We start from the raw sequence: 10,000 nt of genomic DNA, 5'->3' as shown, positions 1-10,000 counted from the left end.
ACACTGTGACATCACTATGACATCACTATGGGCCTGCAGGGAGCACAACACTGTGACATCACTGTGACATCACTATGGGCCTGCAGGGAGCACAGCACTGTGACATCACTATGACATCACTGTGACATCACTATGGGCCTGCAGGGAGCACAGCACTGTGACATCACTATGACATCACTGTGACATCACTATGGGCCTGCAGGGAGCACAGCACTATGACATCACTATGACATCACTGTGACATCACTATGGGCCTGCAGGGAGCACAGCACTGTGACATCACTATGATATCACAATGACATCACTATAGGCCTGCAGGGAGCACAGCACTATGACATCACAATGACATCACAGTGATATCACCCCATCATCATGGTGCCATGATCATTACTATATCAGTACACCATGATGGTCAGTAGATAAATGCTGTAAAGAGGAATAATATTATATTATTTAATAACAGACACAATAAAGTCATCATCCCCATCACCATCATCATCATCATCACCACCATCATCATCACCATCATCATCATCACCATCATCACCATCATCATCACCATCATCACCATCATCATCATCACCATCATCACCATCATCATCACCATCATCATCACCATCATCATCTTCATCATCGTCACCATCGTCATCATCATCATCACCATCACCACCATCATCATCATCACCACCATCATCACCACATCACCACCATCATCATCAACACCATCGTCATCATCATCAACATCACCATCATCATCATCACCATCACCACCATCATCACCATCATCATCATCACCATTATCATCCTCATCATAATCAACTGTAAGTTGCTTTGGATAAACGTGGCAGCTAAATAACAGCAATGTAAAAATATAATATGAATATTATTAACTCAACTAAAAATGTGTGTGTGTGTGTGTGTTTGTGGTGTGTGTGAGGTCTCACTTCATTTCAACCATTATAAATTGCCATTTAGTGAGTTATTTCCTTTCTGCTGAGGGAAAATGAAATGGGTTATGCTGCAGATGTCATGTCTGACAACAGTAGAGCGCAGCCAGCCGGCAAATTAACTTTCTGCGGCGCTCATCCGCGGGTTCTGCGTCCTTCTGCCGTATCCTCTCACCAATCAGGACGGCCGCAATGCAGGCACACGCCCCTTCCTGTCTTTCTGCTGCACATCAACTTCACCAATAACAATGACTATTATAATAATAACAATAACAATAAGAAGAAGAAGAAGAAGAAGAAGAAGAAGAAGACCATAGCCATAACAATTTGCATGAATAAAACATAAAACAGATTCTGATCAAACTCCGAGTCAAAGCCTCTGAGATTCAACAGGTCACATCTTTTGTTCGGAGTCTGCCCAATCAGCTCGTAGCTCACATCTTTTGTTCGGAGTCTGCCCAATCAGCTCGTAGCTCACATCTTTTGTTCGGAGTCTGCCCAATCAGCTCGTAGCTCACATATTTTGTTCGGAGTCTGCCCAATCAACTGGTAGCTCACATATTTTGTTCGGAGTCTGCCCAATCAGCTTGTAGCTCAGATATTTTGTTAGGAGTCTGCCCAATCAACTGGTAGCTTGCTGTTACAAAAAGAGTTTAATATGTCACCCTGTGTAGCAGTCCTCACTGTGGCGTGCACGCAGTGAAATATTCAGTGTTAGCCCTTTCCACTTTGGCCCCGAAGAAGGCAATTTCAGCCTATTTCGTACTAAAAGTGGCAACATCTCAAAAACGATTTACTGCACACACATGGTTGGAGACTTAAATTAAAGATGAGGCTTGTACCATTCATACATTTGAGACCGAGCAAATGTATGTCAGAGCATGTACACACAGTGTACACAGAAAAAAAACCTGATTAAAAAAAAGTAATCTTGCTTTAAAATTTAAAGAAATGTGCCATGTTTAACACTGTACCATTTAGGACAGGTTTGTTTCTGTTAAGATATAAATTGTAAAAGGCTTTTTGACCAGAAGTTGCCCAAATCTTCTGCACACCACTGTATAATGAGTGTAGCATAGAGAAACTGTGAAATCACATTTTCGTATTGTTCCATACACAATATTCACATTTGCTTTTATAATTACACCCGTACGAATGATTCATTAAGACCACATTAAAACCCATTAATATTCGGAGCGTGAGAATAATCAGATTACTCTTGGCCGAATGAAGAACTATTCTTCAGCTTAATTATCAGGATAATTACAGAGAGGCTGGAGCAGTCCCATGCCATTGCTGTGCAGTTGTACTGTGTCTATCTCTGGACAAAGGGTTTGTGAAATGGTTCTCTTTGTTACGGCATCACATGAAAACAAAATACGTTTCCCAGTGAGGGATAATGAAAGCTTGGTAAAGTAAGTACTTTATATTCGCTCCCAAAACAGATTCAATAGGGCCTAACCCACAGCCGGTATAAATGTGGTCTGGCACCGTTTCACCTGTTTGGTAAGACTGTTCGTAACCCTCATCATCATGCCCTTCGGTCTACCTCATACCCCCACACCTGTGCACCTCCCAACCTGCACACCCCAACACCTACACACCCCCACACCTACACACCTGTGGACCCAACACCTGCGCACCTGTGGACCCAACACCTAAACACTTGCACACCCCCACAGCCGCACACCTGTGGACCCAACACCTAGACACCTGCACACCCGCACACCTGTGGACCCAACACCTACACACCCCCACACCTGCACACCTGTGGACCCAACACCTACACACCCCCACACCTGCACACCCCTACACCCGCACACCTGTGGACCCAACACCTACACACCCCCACACCTGCACACCCCTACACCCGCACACTACAACACCTGTGCACCTGTGGACCCAACACCTAGACACCTGCACACCCCCACACCTGCACACCCCTACACCCGCCCACTACAACCCCTGTGCACCTGTGGACCCTACACCTGCACACCTGTGAATATCTGTGCACCACCTGGAAGCTGAATTCGTACCTTAAGCACCAATGTGCTATCCTGACGATGAGGCACTTAATCACTTTCATGTCTATGTTTATTGTGTAATGTTGTCTCATCTCGGTTCGTTACCAACTGCATGTCTACGTGTATGGTGTAATGTTGTCTTGGACCCCAGGAAGTATTGGAATAGCAATGTCAATTGCTTTGTTTTTGTTATACACTGAAGACAACTGAGTTTGAGGAATATGCTACCAAATATTAAGTGTTATTTATTTTCATTTACTTAAATACTCTCTGTTCCAATACCTTTGCTCACCTTAATATTGGGTGGTCTGATACCAAAGGCACTATGTTCCAAGTAGTTTAACACGTCTAGATTTAAATACCAGGAAATCATCCTTTTATCTCAACCCCGAATGTATTCAGTTTATTACCGAAACAAAGGAATTGGCCTTGCTGTTCCGATACTTTTGGAGGGGACTGTATCTTTATATAGCTGTCTGCCTGTCTTTCTTTAGTTTAAAATAATACCTGGTGTGTGGCCCATCTGTGTGTTTCTGAAAATTATTTCTAAGCTTGATGTTGTTAGAAATGCATTACAGTCCAGTGCTAAGTTTGGTGTAGCTGCATTTCGTGGGTGATTACACGCCATAGTCCATCTCCAAGGGCAGCCCGGGAGGACGCGTAAACAATTGCTGTGGGAAGATTTAAATCTTTCCTTAGAAATGGAAACACCACAATTCCACAGTGTGTATGTGTGTGTGTGTTTGAGTGTGTATGTGTGTGTGTGGTGTGTGTGTTTGAGTGTGTATGTGTGTGTGTGTTTGAGTGTGTATGTGTGTGTGTTTGAGTGTGTATGTGTGTGTGTGTTTGTGTGTGTATGTGTGTGTGTTTGAGTGTGTGTGTGTGTGTGTGTGTTTGAGTGTGTGTGTGCGTGCGTACATGTGTGTGTGTGTGTATGTATGTGTGTGTGTGTGTGTGTGTGTGTGCGTATGTGAGTGTGTGTGTGTATGTGTGTGTGTGTTTGAGTGTGTGTGTGTGTGTGCGTGCGTGCGTGCGTGCGTACGTGTGTGTGTGTGTTTGAGTGTGTATGTATGCGTGTGTGTGTGTGTGTGTGTGTTTGAGTGTGTATGTATGCATGTGTGTGTATGTGTGTGTGTGTGTGTGTGTGTGCACGCAGGGGCAGGGCATTTCCAGAGCAAAATAGTTTCATGGCTGCATCAATCTCCGTCCGTTTGAAGAAACAAGAACCATCAGAGTCATTCCTGCACTCCATTCAGCACGCCTTCCAGAAACATTCTCACAGAAGTTATTTAAGAAATAAATACATTTAAAGCCCTCCGCATCACCTGCCACGCGCTTCACTGACTCCCATTGTGCCGCGGAGAGGCCTGAATCGGCGCTCTTTAGTTACCAAGGCACCGCCACAGCTGACTTGCCTTATTATTCCATGTAATTGCAGCAGAAGAGCACCGTCTCAGACAGAACCCCCTCCCTCCTCCCTCCCTCCTCCCTCCCTCCTCCCTCCCCTCCCCTCCCTCCCTCCTCCCTCCCCAGCCCTGAGAGACCAGGGGCCTGACTCTTCTGGGAGAAAAGGGCCTCCGTGCACACGCGCTGCATTTCAGTCACGCCTTGCAATACGGGCTCATCAATTAGCATTAACGGTACAATAGGTAATTTCGGGCTTCTCGCCGTCAAGGAGGGAATTGCCGCAACAAACGCGCTCAAACCACAACACTGTTTGTCCCTCCCCCTTTCTCTGCGAACGCGCTGACGATGAAACGCCATTGGCTGTCGCAAGTAGAACCAATTTTCAACCAATGAGCTTTAATTATTGTACTGCTATACGATGTTTTGGTACAGAGTGACGGCCCGTCAACTGCACATTCTGAAACCGGAGTTTAAGGATTATAAACACAGGCAGAGGGTGAGTAAGAGTTTCCTGCTTAGTCTAATCAACTGTACATCACTCTGGATAAGAGCGTCTGCCAAATGCCATTAATGTAATGTAATGTAATAGAGTGACAGCTGCAGAAGGGTTGAGATGTGCTTCGACAGGACGGAGAATCCACTTCTGCTCTCTTTAACATCTCCACACTCATTCCCACCCTGATAATCATAATCTCAAAATCCCCCCATCATTTCCAATTAACTGGACAGAGCCTTATCGCAGAGAGGAGCTTAAAAATGCCCTAATTAACTTTCTTTTCATTTTTTTGTGCAAAATCAGTTCATTTCAGTGAGGCTGATTTTCTTGGGCCCAACACACACACATACACTCTTACACACACACACACACACACTTACACTCAAACACTCTTATACACACATACCCAATCACGCACGCATGTATACACACTTACAAGCAAACACACTCTTACACACACACACACTTACACAAACACACACTCTGACACACACATGCACACACAAACACACACTTACACACAAACAGTCTTACACACACACAAACACGCACACACACAAACACACACGCACACAAGCACACAGACACACGCAAACACACTCTTACACACACACACACTTACACACAAACACTCTGACACACACATGCACGCACACACACTTATAAACTTATACGCAAACACACTCTTACACACACGCACACACACACAAGCACGCATGCACACACAAACACACTCTTACACACAAGTACACACACACAGGCAAACACACTCTTACACACACATGGTCATCAGCTAGTGGAACGGCTGTAGTCATCCCATCAGTGCCACTATCACCCCCTAGTGCTCACAGAGAAAGGTTTGGCACAGGGGGAACGCATGTTTGCTCAAAGCGGTCGTAAATAAACCGGACACAGGACAAGGCGATGACGAAAAAGACGCAGCACATACAGCTGCCCTTCGCTGAAATCCGAGGCCGGGCGGAATCAGAGGCACGTTTTTCTTCCTTGCCGTCCGGCAGTCGCCAAAAGGCCGGGGCTTGCCGATCTCTCTTACCTGGCGGAGCTGCGCCTTATCGTCCGCCGCGTTAGTCACACTCCAGACGCGGGGGAGGGAGGGAGGTACATCTGCCAAAATCAGCAGAGCAGACCGGGCGCTGATAAGAGCTATCTCCCGCACGCGTACCAAAACCTCGCGGGCAACACAGCGGGGGGCGGGGCGGGGCGGGGCGGGGCGGGGCGGGGCGGGGCGGGACTCCCTTCGGATTCAAAGTGCCACTTTAGCTTAGCAGATAGAGTGGAGGTATCTGGCACAAAAATCAATTCGATATGTGACCCTGTGGTGGAACACTGATAGCTTCAGCAGCCTACTTTGTTCTATTCATTCTCTCTCTCTCTCTCTCTCTCTCTCTCCCACACTTCTTCCTTCCTCTCTCTCCCTCTCTTGCTCGCTCTCCAGAATCTTTCTACAACAAAAAATCTCTTGAATCGCTTTCCAGACTAGCCTGTGACAGGTACATCTGTCAAAGTGCTTTTTTCGGGGTGGACAGAGAAGATCTTATCCCCCAGTCTGATGTCAGGGGGACCCCACACACCTGTGTGTGCGGCAGTCTTCAGCTGTCAGAGACGAGGGCTGGACTGTCGTCATGGAGATGACACCTGCAGGACCACCGCACCTGAAATTCTCCTGAATTTTACAGGGGCAAACTACTCTCAGAACACACTCTCAGAACACACTCTCAGAACACACTCTCAGAACACACTCTCAGAACACACTATCAGAACACACTCTCAGAACACACTCTCAGAACACACTCTCAGAATACACTCTCAGAACGCACTATCAGAACACACTCTCAGAACAAAATGGCTCCATAGAAAATCCCTATGTAGTTACAAAGCTCTTTGTTGGACAAAATAGTTCTTTGTCTAGGAGCTTTCACACTTTCACACATATGATGGGGCAGCCTGTCGCCTAGTTGCTCAGGTCGATGACTGCCACCCCGAAGGCTAACGATTCAAGCCGCAGGAACATGCGCAGTTACACAAGTCTACTGTCCCTCCCTGAGAAAAGCACTGGTGAACAACTGTGAGATAAGTAGCTTTTTTCTCGGAGTTAATTAATTTACCCATACCCACACACTCATACACCGACGGTGAAAGGCCTCCATGCCCCAACCAGCACGTTGGGAACAATTGGGGTCTGGGGTCTTGGGGTCAGGTCTTGCTCAGGGACACTGCGATGCACTTCGATGGAGAATTGAACCGGCAACTCTCCAACTGCCAGATGAGCGCTTCTGGTTCATATTTTAGGCATAAGGAAGACTTGAAGGCAACTACTATGATCTCACTAAACCCGTGCTGGATACTGCCTGAAGGCAAACCATGAGTTAACGCTATATTTCGCCCCAAGTAAACAGCCCATTTTGTACCAAACAATCTTGGCTAACCAAGGACCGGCGAAAACCCAATAAGGCCCCATAAAGTACGGAGTAACAGCTCATCCTTTCCCAGGGAGACCCATTGTAAAATAAAACAAAATAAAAAATAAAAATTGCAGAGGTCTGCATAAGCAAATTTAAGCGTGGAACAAATTAGTCTGTGAGTTGGAGCTCTGTCTATCGCTGCCCTCTGGCCGGGGTCTGTGTTCCTCTAAAAGTGTGACAAAGCATTTCCACCAAAAAAATAAATAATTATAATAAATCTGAAGTTGGCTTCACCAGGGAGCCTGCAGCTGGACTGTGAGGTTTCCATGGCGACACTCCTCCGAGGAAGACCAGTGAACAAGCCCCTACTGTCTGAGAACGAGGGCCAAACCCGGACTCTGCTGCTTCAAAAGCATGGGAAAAACCTGTTTTAGTATCAGTGTTCCTTTGTGAAAATAAGAGTCCAAAAGTGTGGAAAAGGAATTTTTTTTTTTACAAAGGGAAAAACATTTATTTGGTTAGGCACATCATGCAGTTATCTATAACTCTTAATGAGGTTCAGGCCCTCCACAGCACCCTGACCCGGTAACACAACTCCACCGGAAAGGATCGGCACATTTATCAACCACAGCAGCGATCAAATCTGGGCGCACTGAAAGGAGGCACACTTTCTGAGGCCGGAGTCTGCTTCCCAAACGGGAACAAGAGGGGCCTGAGACAGAGCCAAGATGGACGCCGCGGGCTCCAGAAGACATGGCCTGTTTCCTTCCCTCAGCCCTGTGCTGGTGGTGGAAGGCCGCAGGGGTGAACGAGTCACCCCGGAGAGGGGAGTGAGGCGGGGGGAGAAAGTGAGAACAGCGAGGGGTGCGGAGGAGTAACACTGTTATTGGGATCTCTCGTGCTCTGGGGCCCAGCTGCCCCCCCCCCCCCAGCAGGGCGGGAGGCGAATGCGATAACTCGGGCAGCCTGTAGCGTAGTGGTTAAGGTACACGACTGGGACACGCAAGGTCGGTGGTTCTAATCCCGGTGTAGCCACAATAAGATCCGCACATCCGTTGGGCCCTTGAGTAAGGCCCTTAACCCTGCGCTGCTCCAGGGGAGGATTGTCTCCTGCTTAGTCTAATCAACTGTACGTCGCTCTGGATAAGAGTGTCAGCCAAATGCCATTAATGGAATGGAATGTAATGTAATGTGATGAAATGGAATGGAATGTAATGTGATGAAATGTGATGGAATGTGATGTAATGTGATGTGATGTGATGTGATGTAATGTAATGTGATGTGATGAAATGTAATGTAATGTGATGTAATGTGATGTAATGTAATGTAATGTAATGTAATGTAATGTCATGTGATGTGATGTAATGTAATGTGATGTGATGTGATGTGATGTAATGTGATGGAATGTGATGTAATGTGATGTAATGTAATGTGATGTGATGTGATGTGATGTAATGTAATGTAATGTGATGTAATGTGATGTAATGTAATGTGATGTGATGTGATGTGATGTAATGTAATGTGATGTGATGTAATGTGATGGAATGTGATGTAATGTGATGTAATGTAATGTAATGTGATGTGATGTGATGTGATGTGATGTGATGTAATGTGATGTAATGTGATGTGATGTAATGACTGCGTCCCGCTGCCCATCCCAATATCCACTGCACAGGTGTCACTGCGTCCACCCGACAGCTAGACCTACACCTGGCACCTTCGCTGCGACCTGTACAAACCGGGCACAGATGGTAAAGGCACTGGATTTATGTAGAATCATATTCACTTCACAATAGATGCCTCTCATTCACCCATTCACACACACACACACCCACACACTCACACACCAACGGTGAAAGGCCTCCATACACCAACCAGCACGTTGGGATTCTCTTCGATGGAGAATTGAACCGGCAACTCTCCAACTGGCAGATGAGTGCTCTCACCTGCTGAGCTAACGCCACCACTTCTGGTTCTTATTTTAGGAATAAGGAAGACAACTACTACGAGCTCACTAAACCCGTGCTGGATACTGCCTGAAGGTGAACGATGCGCCCGGATTGGCTGAATGGCCTGAAGGTGAACGATGCGCTCGGATTGGCTGAACGGCCCACTCTCATCATCACGTGATTTATGCTGTTCCCATGGTTTCAAAGGCAGTTTCTGAAAATTGGACAGGATCAAGGTTATCTAATGGCCTGTGAATCCATTCGGTAAGATCTTCTTCTTTCTCCTCTTCCTCCTTTATGAGGTAATCAGGACGGGCACCATCGAAGCGCAACGCGTCAGGTAATGGGTTTGCGTGCATGTAGTCACGTCACCTCCACTGAAAAGTTACCACATCAAAGACATGGATCACGACAGTACAGTCAGTAGTCCCAGTGGCAGAGTTCAGAGTGAATTACACACAGGTACACACACACATGCACACAAGGTACAGACACAGTGTAGATACATACACACACACACACGCACACTCACCCTGTCTTGAGCGTGCAAGGATGCGGCACAGAGAGACAGAGAGACGCAGATTGTATGGCCTGCAGAGGGAGCAGGCGGGCAAGGTCACAGCCAATCACTGTTTCTTCCTCAAGGTGACAGCCAATCGCACCCTCTTCCTCAAGACCGCAGCCAATCACTGGCTCTTCCTTCCTCAAGGTGACATCCAATTACACCCTCTTCCGCAAGGCGACAGCCAATCAC

The 10,000-nt window shown here is 46.7% G+C and overlaps 1 protein-coding gene across 1 annotated transcript in view; it reads right to left on the bottom strand.

Annotated features, from left to right (window-relative positions):
• cnbd1 (cyclic nucleotide binding domain containing 1) overlaps window positions 1-10,000 on the bottom strand; it is a 41,353-nt gene that overhangs the window by 22,153 nt on the left and 9,200 nt on the right. The gene's annotated exons all lie outside the window — the stretch shown is intronic.

The sequence above is a fragment of the Conger conger genome, chromosome 4 (genome assembly GCF_963514075.1).
Source record: "Conger conger chromosome 4, fConCon1.1, whole genome shotgun sequence".
NCBI lineage: Eukaryota > Metazoa > Chordata > Actinopteri > Anguilliformes > Congridae > Conger > Conger conger.
Note: the sequence above shows the minus strand (reverse complement) of the source record. Positions and strands in the feature narration are given on the sequence as shown.